This window comes from Aegilops tauschii, chromosome 3 (assembly GCF_002575655.3).
Source record: "Aegilops tauschii subsp. strangulata cultivar AL8/78 chromosome 3, Aet v6.0, whole genome shotgun sequence".
NCBI lineage: Eukaryota > Viridiplantae > Streptophyta > Magnoliopsida > Poales > Poaceae > Aegilops > Aegilops tauschii.
In genome coordinates, this window is record NC_053037.3 from 597,994,232 (window position 1) to 598,013,756 (window position 19,525).

General features: G+C 42.7%; 1 pseudogene; it reads right to left on the reverse strand.

The window, feature by feature from the left end:
• Positions 1-31: 31 nt before the first annotated feature.
• LOC141020783 (uncharacterized) overlaps positions 32-19,525 on the reverse strand; it is a 29,915-nt pseudogene continuing 10,421 nt past the window's right edge.

Sequence of the window (19,525 nt, forward strand, 5' to 3'; positions counted from 1 at the left end):
AGTAAGAGATGCCTTGTCTGGGTTACCTTCATCAGTGGAGGCCTAGTGAGTAGAAGTCTCCATAGTCAATATCATCTACATCTTTACCTTTTGATTTCCTAGTGTCTCCTGGAACTGCCATGTGAGCTCTGTCACCCCTTGGTTTTCCAGAGTAGCCACCTCTATCCCTAGGAGCCTGACCCCGTGAGGTCCCTGGGTATCTACCTCTACCTCTGGCACTCCTGCCTCTGCCAGTCCCCCCTATGTTGTATCCCCTACCTTTGCCAGTCCCCCCTATGTTGTATCCCCTACCTTTGCCAGTCCCCCCTCTGTTGTATCCCCTGTCTCTGCCATGAGTTGGGCAGTCCCAGCTCGAGAGACCTACCTACCTACAAATATGATAGTTGTTGGGGTCTCTGTTGGGATCTGTCCACTTTGTGCACTTAGTGACTGCAAATGTTGAAGTCGGCACAACCTTCATGTATGCATGCTCTAGAGATAGCCGCACCTCCTCTTGAGATGTTGCTGCAATAGCCACATCAATAGTAGGCAGAAAAGGTTGGTGTAACAGGGATGCCCCTGCCATGAAAGAAACCTTGGAGCCCCTCCAACAGTTTTGGCACACGCCTGCGTGCAATCCACTTGTTCCCTGACTAGATGGAAGCCACATCATAGAGTTTCAGAGGATCGCATTTATCTTTCTCTGCCCACAAAGTTTGCAACTTTGCCACATATGCCATCACTGTCATGACGTCACCTTGGCGCAATAGACTGATCTTTCCCTCAATCTGAGCAATTAGCATGACATTGCCCTTGCTTGAGTACAGGGTGGACAGAGTCGTCCATATCGCAGCGGATGTGGATAGCCCATCCATAGAGCATACAATGAAGGGCACCATTGTGTTCAACAACCAGCCAATGAGCACAGAGTTTATGACCTACCACATATTTTCCTCCGATGTAGTCTTGTCTCGCGCTTCCTCAATAGCACCCAACAAGTGTCCATCAAACTATAGGAGATATGCCCTAGAGGCAATAATAAATGTTATTGATTATCTCCCTGTTCATAATTATGTTTATGTTCCATGCTATAACTGTTGTGGTTCCCGAGCCCGTATATCCATAAAGGCTCTGGGGAGAACCCATATGCACGTGTGGAATAATAAACGGTAAAATGTATTCCTAGTCGTGCCTCTAAGACTAGCTCAAGTGTTGCATGATGGTTATGTTTTCCCAATCATGGGCATGTCTATGCCAAGCAACTTTGAGGGCACAATGTCAGGAAGGACATTTGTGTTGAATCGACCCGAATTGATGTTATGCTATGAGATACATTCATCACAAGTTAATGGTTTATAACACAGAGATAGTTAATGTTTGCATAATTCCTAAGACCATGAGAGTATCGAGTTTCTTCATGCTTGCTTCATGAACTTTGGGGTTTGTTAAACGTCATCCGTAACTGGATGGCTATTACGGCGGCTTACGGGTTCATGGGAAAGTATGTTAAGTGACTTGATAGCTCAAGATTGGGATTTGCTCCTCCGACGATGGAGAGATATACTCGGGCCCTCTCGGTGTTACGGTGTCCATCATCGTCTGGCCAGACACTTTGTGATTTGATCACGGGGATGCCGGAACACGAAACGAGAAAAGAGAACAAAACCGGTAACGAGGTAACTTGCATAGTGGACAAAGTGTTGGCCCACGGGGATGCAATAAATCTCACCTCAGGTGTTTGTGATATATCGTGAAGCAACAGGAATAGCTCACCGCAACTGGAGGTTCACTCGAATATTCATTCGTGTGGGTAGAGGGGTCAATATGGGTGTCCACGGCTCCGATGTTGATCATTGATCGGAAGGGGTTCCAGGTCATGTCTATACTTCACCGAACCTATAGGGTCACACGCTTAAGGGTCATCTATCTGCTGAATACTAGACAGGGAGTCTGAGAGAAAATCACCGAAAAAAGTTTCGGACACCGGAAAAGTTTCAGACAGCGGAAAAGTTCCGCAGAGAGAGGTCACCGGATGAGTTTCGGTGAAACTGAAAAGTTGTTTCAGGGGATACCATAAAGTCAAATTGGTTTTGGCACATGCTTGATAATTCTTGGAGAATGCCAGAATCATTCTGGAAGCTTTCTGGAATTTTTCGGGATAATAACCGGATATGCTCCGGACCTGCCGGAACCACTTCAGATGCTTTTCGCAGATGAAAATCACTAAACCGGAATTGTTTTAGAACACGTTGAATATAATTTTGGTGGGTACTGGAAATGTTCTAAGCCCACACAAATATTTTCAGTTCGAACGGACGCTGAAAAATGTCATTGTGAATAGTGAAAATCAGCTTTATGGTTACTTTATGGAAAGCCACCTTTTGGGGCTTTGCTCCAAAAGATCTTGGGGATGACATGGATGGATAGGAGCCATTTTTTGGGCCCCTCATGGGGGTGTGGCCGGCCACATGGGGTATCCCCCCTTGGGGACCCTCTTGTTCATTGGTTTCACTCCTAGGTCCTTGTGGAAGGACTTCTTTCATGTGCATTTTGGGTTTTTGTGTGAAACTACCCTACCCCTTGGGATTTCCTATAAATAGAGGTGGAGGGGCAGCCCTCCACACTCATCCCTTCTCACATACAAGTGCCATGCATGATCTGGCTTCTCTCTCCCTCCCAGCGAAATAGTTTCGTAGAGCCGAAAGGATGTCTGGGTTCTGGTGGGAAGTAGTTCTGGACGGCGAAGCCCTGCCGGATAGATGACACCGTATGTGTGCAACTCTGTAGAGAGATCGTAGTTTCGGTCTTAGTTCGTGAGTGCCTCCCGAAGGGCTGTCCGTGTGACCGTCCGAGTTTCGGAGGTCCTCCCGAAGGGCTGTCCGAGTGACCGTTCGAGTTTCGAAGGTCCTCCCGAAGGGCTGTCCGCGACACCGTCCGGGGGACTATTCGACCGTCTCCCGGAGGGCTGTCTGAGGAGCAGATGAGGGTATACATCCTCGCGGTTGGGAGGTTGTAAATCCTAGCTGCGGGGATCTGCACCGCCGATCGTCATCGACTCTACTTCCCGCTGCGCTACGAGTCGGTAACGAAAAAGATCAAACCATGTATGCAGTCTCCATAGTGGTCCTGGGCTGGTGCGTAGGTCGGAAATTTTTTGTTTTCTGCTGCGTTACCCTTCAGTGGCATCATGAGCCGTGCTATGCGTAGATGCAGGTTGCGATCTAGAATACATGAGATGTATGGGTGTTGCACAATATAATTAGGTAGCAGATGAGTTCTATTACTGAAAATTATTCGTGCGGGTAGCAGATGAAATATGTTACCCGATGTTCTTGTTGCTTCCCTGGAATTTGCATATTTCTGATCTTGATAACAGTATGGTGGAGTTTCAATGTTCTGGCAATCCGCGATCCTGATTGATCAACGAAGTGCTAACAGTTCATTGAATTCCACCGTAGTTAAAAAGAAAGATGAAATTTCGCAAACGAAAGGGCAATGCAGATATGATCTGCACGGGGGTCATGCGTATGACGAAGTTTAGTATGGGGCTCAAGATTTTATTATCTCGTGTTTCAAACACCCTGGAACGTTAATCTAGCGACTTGAATTATCATACTTGATGATGAACGTTGGTCGCTGCGGTTTAAGTCAAAACCTTAGAAGCCACGTAAAATAAATTTTGCACAAAACCGATTAGAGGCGTCTAACTTGGTTTTGCAGGATGTGCATGTGATGTGGTATAGCAGTGCTCATACTAATTCGATTATGTATGAGATGACTATATGATGTAATTTGATTAACATGACCTGCGTGTCATGATTTGGCATGATGGCTGGAGCCATATGATTGCACTTTAATGACCTGCGTGTCAACCTTAAGTAATGCATTAATTTTATACGCTATGGAGATAGCAATATTATCTGGTGCATCGACAAGGTGGTGGAAATCTTCGCGAAGGTGAACACCAACACGAATGCCAAAGACGAAGAAATGAAATACTTCTCCGTCAGAAAGGGCTATACCATATCATGCTATTATGAATTGCGTGAGATGTTTATCCCTTATGATGCACCCTTCTTGATTGCGCGGTACTCGCTTTTTATTAGGGCGATCTCTCACAAAAATACCAAGTAGTTAGTGTTCTCCCAAGTGTAGCACCATCACGGCACCTATCTTTTCGGGGTGCGCCGTGTCACACGGGTACGAACGATTAGAGAAGTGTGAGGCGGGTGAGTTGAGACCTCGCAGCGAGATCACTTGGTTATCTTGACGTTCAGGCATGACCGTCATGAGCTCGGAACACACGCATCAAAAGATGAACAAGAGTCACATAGAGATGTGATTGGCATGTTGGCCTACCGGTTGAGATTTTTCGTCATCAGTGGTGTTACACCAATGGCGAACAATTTAAATGTGGGTCTTGTATCACTCACAATCAATTTTGAGAGATATTGATTTGAGTGGGAGCGCACTGTTGAATTAACATGTTTAATTCTTAGTGCAATTAATTATGAACATTGTCTAAGTGTTATATGCAAAATAGTTGTAGAATAATGGCTCGCGTTTCCACCTTCCCTATTAAAATTGAATAGCTGTTAAATATCTGGTTAAAACTTTACGATTGGTAACGTAATATGAGGATTGTCCTCAAAAGTGCCGAGAAGGACTTTGTCCTATCGCATGCTTTCCGTATCCTCCCGCTAATGCTATGGATCATGTGACTCTCGTCCTTCGATCCAAAAGCTAGAATTCTGTTACGGTCAAGTGGAATATGTTTGCTTCCATGAAACCCAAACTTCGAAAGTTGGGATAGTTATATGATATTCATGGAACTGAAAATTATTTTCAGATACAAACAAAGCAATGTTTGTTTGCAAGTATTAGTAAAAGTGTTTACTATGCATTTGACTGTTGGGAAAGGGATCCAGAAGAACGCCTGTCATATAATGAAAGGTGAATAAAACAACAACTTAAAGAGAAAGGAAGTGTCCAAAGGGTGTTAGTATGACTTACACGCCTAGGAAGTCCGGGGCTAATGCCACTCTTAAGTTGGGTGCTTCTTCTGAGAGTAGGAGAAATACTAAAAGTTAAACTGTTAGAAGTATAAAGGCAAAAGGAAAGAAGACTGGAATATCCAGCTCATGTATGAATGTCATACAAGTTTTTGATGTATAGAAGGCTGGTCAAAGATATAGTTCTTGCGAATTATGGTTAAACATGTTAATCACTAATTCTTGGGTATTGTGAGTTCATCACAAAAATGCCCGCTCGATTGCATTCTGTTGCAACTCGATGTAAGAACTACTATGGCCTGAAAGACTAGCTAGAAATGAGGTTAAGGTATACACATGGAACATAGTAAATGTTACTATACCTTCCATCGGTGTATTGCCGTCTGTATTTATTTTCATAATTCATTTAGAGTTTTACAAACTCTATCCCATTGCATAAGGTATCTTGCAAGAAGGTTGTTCATAAGAGAACTTTTTATGTTCGATGTTATGAATAACACAAGGGCCATACTTTCATTATGAATGAGATGTATGTTATGAATATTGATAATAATACAATACCTCTGGGTTTACTTTCATAATTCATTATAGAGTTTCATACACTCTAACCCATTGCACAATGTTTGTTGCAAAAGAGTTGTTCATAAAAACAACAATTGTTGTTAAGTATTATGAATAACATAAGGGCCATACTTCCATCATCGATGGGACGTATCTTATGAATATTGATGGTAATATGATACATCCATAACACTGACGCTAAATGTCGCAAGACTAAAAGAATACCACACAAGTGTGGCACTACATTTGGTCACATTGGAGAACCCGCATGGAAAATTCCATTATGATGGATTTTGAAGTCTTTTTGATTTTGAATCATCTGACACTTGCAACTTTCCTCCAAAAAGTGAAGTGACTAAAATACCGTTCACAGGCCATAAGGAATGAACAACAAACTTATTAGTGATCATACATTTGATGTGTGTAGTCCGATAAGTGTTGTTAGTGGTGGATTTATTTATCTTCAGAAACGACTCAAGTAGATATATGGATATTTATTTGATGAGACGTAAGTCTTGATCTTTTGAAATCATTCAAAAGGTTCTCAAAAATGAAGTAGAAGTTATTATAACAAGAAAATTATGTTTCTGCAATTTGATTGCACAAACGAATATTTGAGTTACATGTTTAGCGAATGTCTGATGAGTTGTGAAAGGGGTTTCATAACTTGCACCTCCCGGAACACCACTGCAAGTGGAAAGTCCGTGGAGATGTAATCAAACCATTTATGACATGGTAAGGTCAAAGATGACATAAATAAATTTTCCATTATCCCTTTTAAAGTGATGCTTTAGAGACTGCGGCTTTTACACTGAAAAGAGCTATATCGGGTCTGTTGAAATGAAGCCATGGTATGGTATGCCCAACCATGTTATATCTTTTCTTAACATTTGGAATATGGGGCTTGTGTAAAAGGTTACAAACCTATTCCAAATCAGACAAGTGCTACTCTGTAGGTTATACCAAAATGTTGGGTATTCCTCCCTCACTATACCGAGGCAAATAGTTTTGCCGCGAAACGGTGTGCTTTTAAAGAGAATGGTTCTTTCAAAAAGGTGAGTGGGAGAATAGTGCAACTCGACGAGATAAACAGTATCTTCGTCATCAGATTAAAGGAAAGAGACCTTGGAAGTAATTCCAGAGTTTCCTACTGCGACTGATACGGAAGTCTCTACAATAAAATGTATGAACTTCGGTCGAACTTGTAGCTGAACCACGTAGGCAAGGCTCGTGCAAACCTCTCAGGTGCGCAAACGAGATATTGTTGTTAGACAACATTATACCTACGATACACAAGGAAGCGTTGATGGGCCCTGACTCCGAATTGGCTAAATGCCAATACAACCCGAGTTAGTTTCCATATAAGTGATTCAAGATTAAAACCTTGATACACCTTTCGGAAGACTTAGAGTCTAACGAATATTTATGGAACTTAAAACTGATATGGATAAAAATGTTTTATCCATAAAGCTCGACTTGTTGAAATAACAAGTTCAACAGTTGACTACGATGAGGTTGTTTTCATCGTAGCGATGCTTAAAGTCGGTTCGGGTTGAACTAGCAATTAATACATATTTCAATCATGAGATATGAAACATGGATGACAATAGGATTTCCATCTGATGGAAATGAAACCAAGGACTTGCATGTGTTACAGTCCAAGGCATTTTGTCTATCCAGAGGATGCTAGTAAGGGTGCAAACTTCAGAGTTCCAGCGATGTACAGAAGAGAGCAAAATGGAGTTGGAATCTTCATGCTTTGATGAAATGGTCAAAGGGGTTTGACTTCATCAATGGGTAACGAAGATGCTTGTAATTCAAGAAAGTAAGTGGGAGCGTAATAATATTTCTAAAAATCTTATGTGCTTGGCACATTGGTAATTGGAAATAAATTTCTTGACACGAATTAGGACTTCATTTGAAAATAGTTTTTCGATGAAGTGCTTAGGCTAAATAGCCTCAATATTAGGCATGATGATCTATGGAGATAGATTTACCTAATGGGGCTAAGCAATGAATACATATTGACAAGATGCTAAAACCTTTTAGCATTTAAAACGCCAAGGAGTGATTCTTGCCAAAGTCACATGGAAAGAGTTTTTGGAAGACTCGGTGTCCCAAAACACTGATGAGTAAAATACATGATGCAGATTCCACACACTTTTGTGTTTGGATTAATCAAATACATGGTATGTAAAACAACCAGATATGTCCGATACTCCCAAGGTGTTGCGAGTATGGATACCAAAGTGATCAAATTACTGATCATGGGACAACAGTGAAAGATGTCACAGAGTACTAGAGTAAGTACTGATGACATGGTTTTCTCGCAAGCAGAGATCATGAAGAGTTCGTTGTAAAATGTTACATCGATACAGTCTTCATCTTTTCTCCATGCGATTTTCGATTTAAATTAAGGGTTTTGTGTAACACACAATGTGGTGGCACAGTTAGTTGGAATTTGTTCAAACTAGTTACTGTGGCGAATTCTATAACAAGGCTAAGTATGTTGACGCTTTAGAAGCGACAAAGAAGATGTTGAATCATATAGTTCATTCATGAACTTAGTATAGTTCCAAGATGGCTTTTGACAATGGGACACTACTGCAGGTAGTTGCTCCATAACTCAGTCTGAGGAATCCAGGTTCGACCTGTGATTCACATACATACAAAGCCAAGTCCACACAAAATATGAATTTTGTGAAAACGTGAAAACGCGAGGACATGCAAAGATACACACGGAACTGAAGTCGTCAAATCCGTTGGACATCAGGCTATATCACAAGCGAAGCATATTTACACCGGTGTGCCACAGGTGTGAAGTGCATTAGCATAAGCTAGATTATTGTCTCTAGTGCAAGTGGGAGTCTGTAGGAGATATGCCCTAGAGGCAATAATAAATGTTATTGATTATCTCCCTATTCATAATTATGTTTATGTTCCATGCTATAACTGTTGTGGTTCCCGAGCCCGTATATCCATAAAGGCTCTGGGGAGAACCCATATGCACGTGTGGAATAATAAACGGTAAAATGTATTCCTAGTCGTGCCTCTAAGACTAGCTCAAGTGTTGCATGATGATTATGTTTTCCCAATCATGGGCATGTCTATGCCAAGCAACTTTGAGGGCACAATGTCAGGAAGGACATTTGTGTTGAATCGACCCGAATTGATGTTATGCTATGAGATACATTCATCACAAGTTAATGGTTTATAACACAGAGATAGTTAATGTTTGCATAATTCCTAAGACCATGAGAGTATCGAGTTTCTTCATGATTGCTTCATGAACTTTGGGGTTTGTTAAACGTCATCCGTAACTGGATGGCTATTACGACGGCTTACGGGTTCATGGGAAAGTATGTTAAGTGACTTGATAGCTCGAGATTGGGATTTGCTCCTCCGACGATGGAGAGATATACTCAGGCCCTCTCGGTGTTACGGTGTCCATCATCGTCTGGCCAGACACTTTGTGATTTGATCACGGGGATGCCGGAACACGAAACGAGAAAAGAGAACAAAACCGGTAACGAGGTAACTTGCATAGTGGACAAAGTGTTGGCCCACGGGGATGCAATAAATCTCACCTCAGGTGTTTGTGATATATCGTGAAGCAACAGGAATAGCTCACCGCAACTGGAGGTTCACTCGAATATTCATTCGTGTGGGTATAGGGGTCAATATGGGTGTCCACGGCTCCGATGTTGATCATTGATCGGAAGGGGTTCCAGGTCATGTCTATACTTCACCGAACCTATAGGGTCACATGCTTAAGGGTCATCTATCTGCTGAATACTAGACAGGGAGTCTGAGAGAAAATCACCGAAAAAAGTTTCGGACACCGGAAAAGTTTCGGACAGCGGAAAAGTTCCGCAGAGAGAGGTCACCGGATGAGTTCCGGTGAAACTGAAAAGTTGTTTCAGGGGATACCATAAAGTCAAATTGGTTTTGGCACATGCCTGATAATTCTTGGAGGATGCCAGAATCATTCTGGAAGCTTTCTGGAATTTTTTGGGATAATAACCGAATATGCTCCGGAGCTGCCGGAACCACTTCAGATGCTTTTCGCAGATGAAAATCACTAAACCGGAATTGTTTCAGAACACGTTGAATATAATTTTGGTGGGTACTGGAAATGTTCTAAGCCCACACAAATATTTTCAGTTCGAACGGACGCTGAAAAATGTCGTTGTGAATAGTGAAAATCAGCTTTATGGTTACTTTATGGAAAGCCACCTTTTGGGGCTTTGCTCCAAAAGATCTTGGGGATGACATGGATGGATAGGAGCCATTTTTTGGGCCCCTCATGGGGGTGTGGCCGGCCACATGGGGTATCCCCCCTTGGGGACCCTCTTGTTCATTGGTTTCACTCCTAGGTCCTTGTGGAAGGACTTCTTTCATGTGCATTTTGGGTTTTTGTGTGAAACTACCCTACCCCTTGGGATTTCCTATAAATAGAGGTGGAGGGGCAGCCCTCCACACTCATCCCTTCTCACATACAAGTGCCATGCATGATCTGGCTTCTCTCTCCCTCCCAGCGAAATAGTTTCATAGAGCCGAAAGGATGTCTGGGTTCCGGTGGGAACTAGTTCTGGACGGCGAAGCCCTGCCGGATAGATGACACCGTATGTGTGCAACTCTGTAGAGAGATCGTAGTTTCGGTCTTAGTTCGTGAGTGCCTCCCGAAGGGCTGTCCGTGTGACCGTCCGAGTTTCGAAGGTCCTCCCGAAGGGCTGTCCGCGACACCGTCCGGGGGACTGTTCGACCGCCTCCCGGAGGGCTGTCTGAGGAGCAGATGAGGGTATACATCCTCGCGGTTGGGAGGTTGTAAATCCTAGCTGCGGGGATCTGCACAGCCGATCGTCATCGACTCTACTTCCCGCTGCGCTACGAGTCGGTAACGAAAAAGATCAAACCATGTATGCAGTCTCCATAGTGGTCCTGGGCAGGTGCGTAGGTCGGAAATTTTTTGTTTTCTGCTGCGTTACCCTTCACAAACTTCTTCTACTCCACAGCCAGCAATGACCTCCGGGACCTGCTTAGATAATTTTTGGGCCCATCTAGCTTCATGTCCATGGGCGATAGTTCAATCTTCTAAGCCACTTCCTGCCGAGGAGTGATGGCCCCAGTGTTCGACTCTGTGAGGATCTTGGCGAGCTTCTCAAAAACTTCAGCAAGGCCTTGTTGTTCACCCATCTTAGGCAGCAACAGCATACAACTCTCCTCTCTTTCAGCAGCAGCCGCAGAACACAACAACACCTCCTCTACAGCAGCAAGCAGAAATAGTCAGCCGAGCACACATCAACACAAAACCTCTAGCAATAGCAGCGGCTCCACAGCAATAGCACACTCCTATTCTTTCTCCCCCTCAGCAGCAGCTACTGCGACCTTCTCCTTGGGCATACAGCAGCAACAACCGCTCCAGATGGATCTGCCCTTCTTCCTCCTCAAAAAACACAGCAGAACAGAGAGGGAGAAGAGGTTCGGGGCAGCAAGGAACCAGCCTCAGCCGTCGCCCGCGTAACCTGTGCATGCTTGATGCTCGCTCAGATCCGCCCCGCCACCTCGCCGGCTATCGCCATTGTCACCTCAGGCCCCGCCGTCCCAGGCCTCTGATACCATGTTGGGTCGAGGGGAGAGACGTTCACAGCTCTCTCTTGTGTGGCGGGTCAGGGGCACGGGTGGACACGTGCATGCAGTTCTTATAGGTCAACCCTCCACACGGGCTTGGGCCCGAAGAGACATACTAAGATGGGCTTGGGCCCATACCGGTTAAACATGGACTAATGTAAAATTTGTTCAACTTTTATATCAAAGTAATTGTTGGACCAATACTTAAGAGTTAGAGCTCTAACCCAATAGCAGAACACACCAGACCCAATCCCAGCAATGTATTCTTTTCAGTAAATAAATACATTATTATTCCTTAGAGCGAGGATAATAAATTCAGTATAGTTTGCGGAATATTTTACTAGTTGACATTTTTTGGTATTTGACAATCTTTAAGGTAAAGTCTACTGCAGATTTATAAGTGCTAACAATGTGCAACACATTCTTCCAGACATGAGCTCAACCCTGACCTCGGAGAAGTGCATGTTATAGCAAGTTTGAGGAGATCAACAAGGTATATGATCAAAAGTACCCTGTCTTCCATACTCATATTTGGTTATTAGAAAATTCTTTTGCTACAACTGCATAATCTTGCAAGTGCAAATGAAAATGAACTAGACTGCAAATATAGTAGTGTGTAGCTTTCATTATGTTTAATTCTGATGTTTTTCCTTGAGTTAAATACATCAAAGGTTCCTAAACTTGTCCTATGCGGTCAGTTTGGTGCCTAAAGTTGTAAAATACACGAAACTGATGCTTAAACTTGTCCGATCGTGCAAATACGGTGCCTTCATCCGTATTCCAACGTATGCGTTGTCCGCGTGGCGGGCTAGCGCGGCAGTGGCCCATGTGCCCGCTCGTGAGGAATTATTTTACAGAAACCAACCTTGAGTTTTATTTAATCATGTAGGAAAGTCCTGAAGTGTAGGGTAAGCTAGATAGAAATAAAATGAAAAAAAAACACAGAGGAGTTTGGAACGAGGCGCCTCCTGGTCAACTACCGGCACGATCCAGCCATGCAGCTGAACTTTGCTTTCCATAAGAATGTTAGCAAGAAAGCTATTGTAGACTAATTGACGCGTTTATCCATCATTTTTTTATTACCATTGTTTATTTTTTCTTTTTTCCAAGTTCATGTTTAGTTTTATGACACACAAAATTTCCCATATAAAAATACAATAATTACCAATATTAAATTACTTTGTATTTTCAAATATTTCTTCTTCTTTTGTTATTGTGTACTTTGAAGAGGTAAAATGAACTTTTTCAAAATTTTATGTCGATTTAAATAGTTCAACCCATATTCAATACTATTGTGTAAATTCATATATCTTCATTCTGCACCAGAAGCACACACAATTATTGTGTATCTTCACTCTATTTGTAGAATACCCAATTATTAAAAAATTGACAACTTTGTATTTTGTAAACTATTCAACATGTATTAAAAATTATTTTATAATATTATTAAATTCTAAAAATGTATCCAAACATGTCAACCATGTTTGTACAAATATAAGGATATTTAAAACAATTTTAATAAGCATTGAACATTTTCTATAAAACATGTTGAGCCTTTTGCAAAATGCACATTGTCATTTTTAATGCATGACAAAGATTTTTCAAACACATAAATTTGTTAATACACGTGAAATATTTTCCAAAACATGTTGAACATTTTTCAAATGCACTAAAACTTTCTTCTAAGTTGTTTGTAAAAAAATTCTAACATTTATTTTTTCAAATATTAAAAAAAACTATAAACACGAACTTGAAGAAGTAAAAATAAAACTTGTGCAGACCCATAGGAGCGCCATATAGAAACAAAATCGCTTGAAGAGGTACATAGCGACCACAACGGATTTTTGGAGCACGGTGGCTACTGAGCACTTTTTTTTAAAGGGTAAAAACCGTCACTTAAAAGTTACCATTTATTTATTTATTGACAAAAAAACATATGCATGTGCTATAAGTGACTGTCAAATCTCGTCTGAAATGATGTTATATTATACCCTACAATAAAGACAAAAATCCGGCGAAAAAAAGAGCTGATTTTTGCATGTATTTGTCTTTTTGTATCTCTCACATACAAGCACAGATTTTGATGAAAATTCACACGATATATTACACTTCTATATGTGCACATATAAAAAAGTTGGAATTTCTTTGCGCTGTAAAAGTCCGTTTCTTTGAAGTTCAAAAGACGGGCACAATATGCCCGTGCTGCAAAGTTACAAAAAAGGCGAGACCAGAGAGGCAAGTGCCCCCAGTATATTTTTATAGAAGAATTACCTTTTGCATAACAACGCAATATGTACAGTTCGACTTCATGATTGTCTATTCAGCAGAGTTTGTCGTGGTGGACTCACACATTTTATTTAGTTTTTGTCTGTCATATGCTTATACTGACATAGTTTTTCCTACGTGATTAAATTAAATATGAGGGGCTTCCTACAAAAACAATCTCAAGCGCAGGCCACCCAGCACCTTCCCCGCTCTCTGCCACTGACATGTGGGGTTGTCACGCCACGTGGGCAGAGCATACGCCCAGATACGGAAGGAGGCACCGTATTTGCACAGCCGGACAAGTTCAAGCACCAATTTCGTATATTTTGCAACTTTAGGCACCAAACTGACCATGCAGAACAAGTTGAGGCACCCCTAGTGTATTTAACTCTTTTTCCTTGTTATGCCAGTTGCCATAGTTGTTTCAAGGCTTGCAGTTCTTTGATGCTGATAGAGTTCTAAACTTATTTATTACTTATTAGACTTGTTTACATGAATAGTCATTCAATTATTACACATCGACCCGGCCTACGCTCCGGCCGCCCATCGACCCAACCGGCGGACGCTCTAGTTATCCTAAGCGCGCACTAGAATCTACCGTAACGACCTTACGATCAGCGGCGTGTGCGCACTCTTAAACAGGCACGCGTTCCTCTGCGGAAAAACACTAGTAACGAGTTACTATCACCATGCTACATACAGGCCTGGTTTTACTAGGTTTACCATGGGTCTCATTAGTAATTATTTTCATTACCATCGACTCCATCATAATGCCGTAATTCGTTACTACTTGTGCGCCTCGTTGGTAATTATCTTTTCACTACCATCTATTACCATCGGCTCCATTATAGCGTAGTAATTAGTTACTACTTCTGCACTTGGTGGATAATTATTTTTTCATTACCATCGACTCCATCATAGTGTAGTAATTCGCTACTACCTTTACGCCCGGTTGGTCATTATTTTTTCTTTACCATCTACTGCATCATAGTGTAGTAATTCATTTACTACTTGTGCGCCTAATTGATAATCATTTTTTCGTTACCGTCTATTATCATCGACTCCGTTGGGAATTCGTTACTAGTTGTTAGCAAAGTTTTATTACATTTACACAAAAACCATGTAAGAATCATTGCCTCCTAAACAATCTTCATCCATTACCATCCCTACCATCCCGTTACTGCCAATAAATAATGACTGCAGCGCGTCTATTACCGTCTCTATAATCGCGTCCATTATCATCTCTAGATCCTCATTGCTGCTAATAAATAGTGACAGCAGAATCACGGTACACGGGCGACACATGGTAAAAAGATTAAATGCGTTACTTTTTTTTTACAAAGGCCGTTACCCTCGACCCAATTAGAGGTGGTAGACGTCAGGCTTCTCAGCCCGCGACCCGTCCGCCTAATTAGCACCGGCGGAGCGCACGATACACAATTATGCACGCTCGCATAGAATAGCGCCACCGTGTGTGTGTCTATATATAACAAGATAGGTCGCTCATGACAGTAGCATGATCTCAATCATACCAGTTTGTTTTCAACAAAAATAAGTCAAATCCGATAATTCCTGCATACAGTAGGCTCATGCCCTGTGTCAGATGAATGCAAATACAGGAAAACTAAGCCTAGTGGGAGTAAGCGAAACCCGTGACTGCAGGGTATAATTTGCATTTGCAGTAGCTTGACATCAACAGTTAAGTTCAGATAAGAGAGGCATAACACGGCCTGGGAAACCTCCGGGGACTCCTCATCAACGTCACAGTGGTGCACCCTCTCGGACCACCGCCGTTGGGGTTAGATCCCTGATTTCTTGCTCGTCGCCAGCCGCAGCTTTCCCTCTCTCCCCAACACTCGCCATGATCAAGCTAGGGTTAGGTTGGAGAGGAGTGCTAGAGCAAGCAAGAATAGGAGATACTACTTTTTAGCGGAAGTATGGTAGATACTGGAATGAGCGAGTGAAGTGAACTGGCTTCCAGCTGACCGGCCTCGCCCTTATAAACCTCTCCTTAAATTCTGTATTCCTACAATAAAATAAGGGAAAAGATCCCCATCATCCGGCTGATTTCACGGCCGCATCCGCCGCTCCCTCGCTTGACACGTGGCCCATTGGACCACCCACGTCTCTCTCCCTCATATTATCTCTTTCCAACCTCTCTCTCCCGCATACAGGCATACATCTCGGCGGTGAGGAGGATGGTGATGAGGCAAGCTGGTCGGACCTCTGGCGCTCGTTGACGACGTCGCGATGGCGGGAACGGGTGGCGCTGCTCGCCCTCACCACCGCCCGGCGGGAGCTCGTGGCGAACGACAATGGTTTTTTTTTTGCAACATCCGATCTGTTGCAAGGGAGATTTCGGCAACATAAGTCATGTTGCAAAATTTTCTTCTATAACATCGTATAAAGGAGAAGACAAAGAAAAAAACTACAACATCACCTCAGTTGCAAAGTTTTCTGCAACAATACCTCTGTTGCAAAAAAAACTGAAGACCGGAAAAATAAGTTCCGCAACACGACCTATGTTGCAAAAAAATCCGCAACACAACCCATGTTGCAAAAGAAAATCCATCAGACAATCTCTATTACAAGTGTTTCCGCGACAAAGATCTCTGTTGCGAAGTAGTGAAAGACATTCAGCCACTCGCAGATTCGCCGGCTCGCGAGGCGGTGGATCTTTTAAAAAGATCCGTCGGCCGATGCGGAGCAGCCGGGAAATAATTCCCCTCGACCTGCTGATTTCTTGCCTCCCTCTGCCACCTTGCTCGCACAACACATGTCCCACGTGACGTGCCCCTCGCTGTTGACAATTTATTTTGCAACTTCTGCAACATCACCAATGTTGCAGAAGTTTCTCCCGCAACATCAGCTATGTTACAAAAAAGTGAAGACAAAAAAATTCTGCAACAAAGCCTTTGTTGCAAAAAGAAAGTACAACAAAACCTCAATTGCAAAAAATTCTGCAACAAGATCACCGTTCCAGAAATTTTCTACAACAAGACCTATGTTGCAATGATAGAAGACGCTGATGTGTCAGATCTAACGGCCTGCGAGCCGGCCGATCTTATAGAAAAGATCAGCCGGCGGACGCGTAGCACGTCCCATAAAATAATGGGATGGGTCAACTAGATTGCCTACCTTCAGGTAATTAAAAACAGTTGCGCTGATGCACATCGGCTTATTCACTCATGAATATTAACGTAGCTACATGCTAGTAAGCTTAATGCAAAGTGTAATTCGTCACAATGCTTTAAAAGTTGATTGCATACAGATTCATTCTACCACTAACATGTCTCCCATGAGATTTCTGAAAAATGGTTGGTTGGGCATTTTTGTGATGTTGAACCATCTTTATGGTTAATCCTCACCATTTTTATGTACAAGTGTTAATTATGATCGTCATTTTTTTCCCAGGCTTGTGCGTGTGCTGAAGTTTAAACTCGGAAAAGTGAATTCTATAGCATGTTTGAAGGGGTCAACGAGGTATATAGTGAAAAGTGCCTTGCTATATTTTATATCTGATTAATAGAAAAATATACGCTTCCTGCCCGTGCTCATCCTTGAAAAGCAAATGATAAGAAATTACAATGCAAATATACCAATTTTGACAGTATGGAGTTTGCTCATCCTAATTGCGTTTATTGTTGTGGCATTCAAGGCATGCACTTTTCAGTACGAAATAGTTCAGGCCTCTTTTGGTTCATAGGATAGAAATATCATAGTTATAGAAAAATCGTAGTAATGACATGTATCTCAATTCCTATAGGGAAAGAGATGTCATTTGATGCATAGGATAGGAATTTTTTCATCTGAGTCTAGGCTAATGGTTTTTTTATTTGAAATGTGAGGACCGATTCCTATCCTACATAGGAATAGGAATTCGTTCCTAGAAACCAAAGGGTCCAAAGGAATTTTTCCAACAAAATTCCTGTAAACCAAAGGAGGCCTTAGTGAGGCCTTAGTGTTTGCATACACAAAGTCATACTTTTTTTTTGGCCTTGTTGCCTCCAATGTATAATGCATGATGCGTTAACTGATGCAGCATAGCGATTGGGCATGAGAAAGGATTAGTGCTGGCAGACATAAGGCCCCGAGAAGGTGGTTTGAGCAACTGAACGAAAACCAAAAGGTTAATGCGAGCCACTGGAGTAAATCAAGATGGTTGAAGAAGGCTAAAGAACTGTGATATTCTTGTGAATCTGATTGGGTTGATTCAATTCGAAACGGCAAATGGACTAAAGAATAGTGATCCATGCATTTAATATTCCCCTTTTCTTTCTAAACATGTTTGTTATTGGCATGTCTTTAAGCACATTTGATTCGCTGGAGGAATCGGACATCCTTCTTTTATTCATGGCATGTCGTTTGTGTACTCCATGTTAGCTTCACTTTGCAAATTACCTACCCAATTCTCTCTTCACCCACCTTCGTGTGGTAGGGGGTGGCAGTGTGTTCATGCAAGAGCTGACCCACTAGCATATCCAGCGAGTTGGGTTCATGGTCAAGCTTGGTTCTCTACTCCCTAGTTTGTTTGTGACGGGCCTAGAATCAAGGTTTGCCAGGAGAACGAACGACGACAGATCTCGATTCCACTAGTCACTGGGCAAGGGAGGTAGCCTGATTGCATGCAGCCAGAGTGGTAGTTCGGCCACATGGGACTGACCCGGTGGAGGATGGCAAAGGGAATCGCATCGCCTAATGAACATGCATCTAATCCAGCGGCAGAGAAGACGAAGAGCCTAGTGAAGGCTGTGTTATGTCAGCAATGCAATGATCCATCTCATTCGGCTAAAGATTGCAAGACTGTTATCGTCTTATAAAAAGTTGAAGAGGGAGTATTTGTCAAACCACAACACTCGGTGGTATAAGTGGCTTTCCCACATACTCCCTCCGTTCCGATTTACTCGTCGTGGCACGACGAGTAAATCGGAACGGAGGGAGTATGTGGGAAAGCCACTTATACCACCGAGTGTTGTGGTTTGACAAATACTCCCTCTTCAACTTTTTATAAGACGATTTTAGAGTCCATGGCAGTGTCAAAAAGCATCTTACATTATGTTACGGACGGAGTAAAACCGAAGCCTGTTCTGAAGGCTGTAGATTTTGCTGCAAAGGGACTCGGCTGCTTACTTGCTCGCTCAGTGTGTGAAGAAAGTGAATCAGAGTAATGCTGTCAATGTGTTGGCAAATGGTTCTTCCGATCAACGGATGGAAAGCTAGTGGACACAGTTTGGAACAGTTTTTTGCTTGTATTTCAGCATTGGGGTGTGGTGAATTTGTAATGGAGTGCTAAGGCCATTGTTGAGGACAGATTCCTGATGAAATTCCAAAACATTGAGAAGGTAGAAGAGAAGCAGATCTTCTCTGAATTCAACATCAGAGCCAGAGGAACTGACACCCATGTTGAGATTGCACACTGCACATTCGCTGCTAGAGCCTAGAGCCAACACAAAACACCAGTCTATCTGGCATTCCCCAAGAGTTGTTCCACCACAAGAGAGTGCGAGGCAGCATCTTCTAGCCTGGGTGTTGTTCAGGAGGTGGACATGGAGATTTTGGAGAAATTTTGGCATTGGCTAGAGCTAGAGTTTGTGTGAGACCTAACGTTTCCCTGGTGCCTCAAACTACAGAGACTGTCAGCAGTCCTTTTATCTTTGAAATCCAGATTGATGTTGAGTCGGTGTTCGAAATGGGTGGGCCTATGGGAGATGGACGTGTTATTGCTAGTAACTTTTGCTGAACCCTGCTAGTACTAGTACTGATGCTGATCCTTTGCCTGGTCCAAGTGTTCCTCCTGCTGCTCCTGCTGTTCAAGAGAATCTTGCTTCCCACACTGACACAGATGGCAGGAGTACTAGACTCTAACGCTGATGCTAGTATCAAGGGCAAGGAAGTTAAGTTGTGAGGAGTGCCTTTCTGTCGACAAAAGTTCTGAGGAGTGCCTATGTGTTGGAAATGGTTCAGATCAAGAAAGGGGAAACTAGTGTAGAGATTGTGAACAGAATGATGCTAATCTTTCAGCTTTGGGGGTGGCACCATTTCTGAGGACAGATGAAAGTCCCAAGGAGTAAAATGCC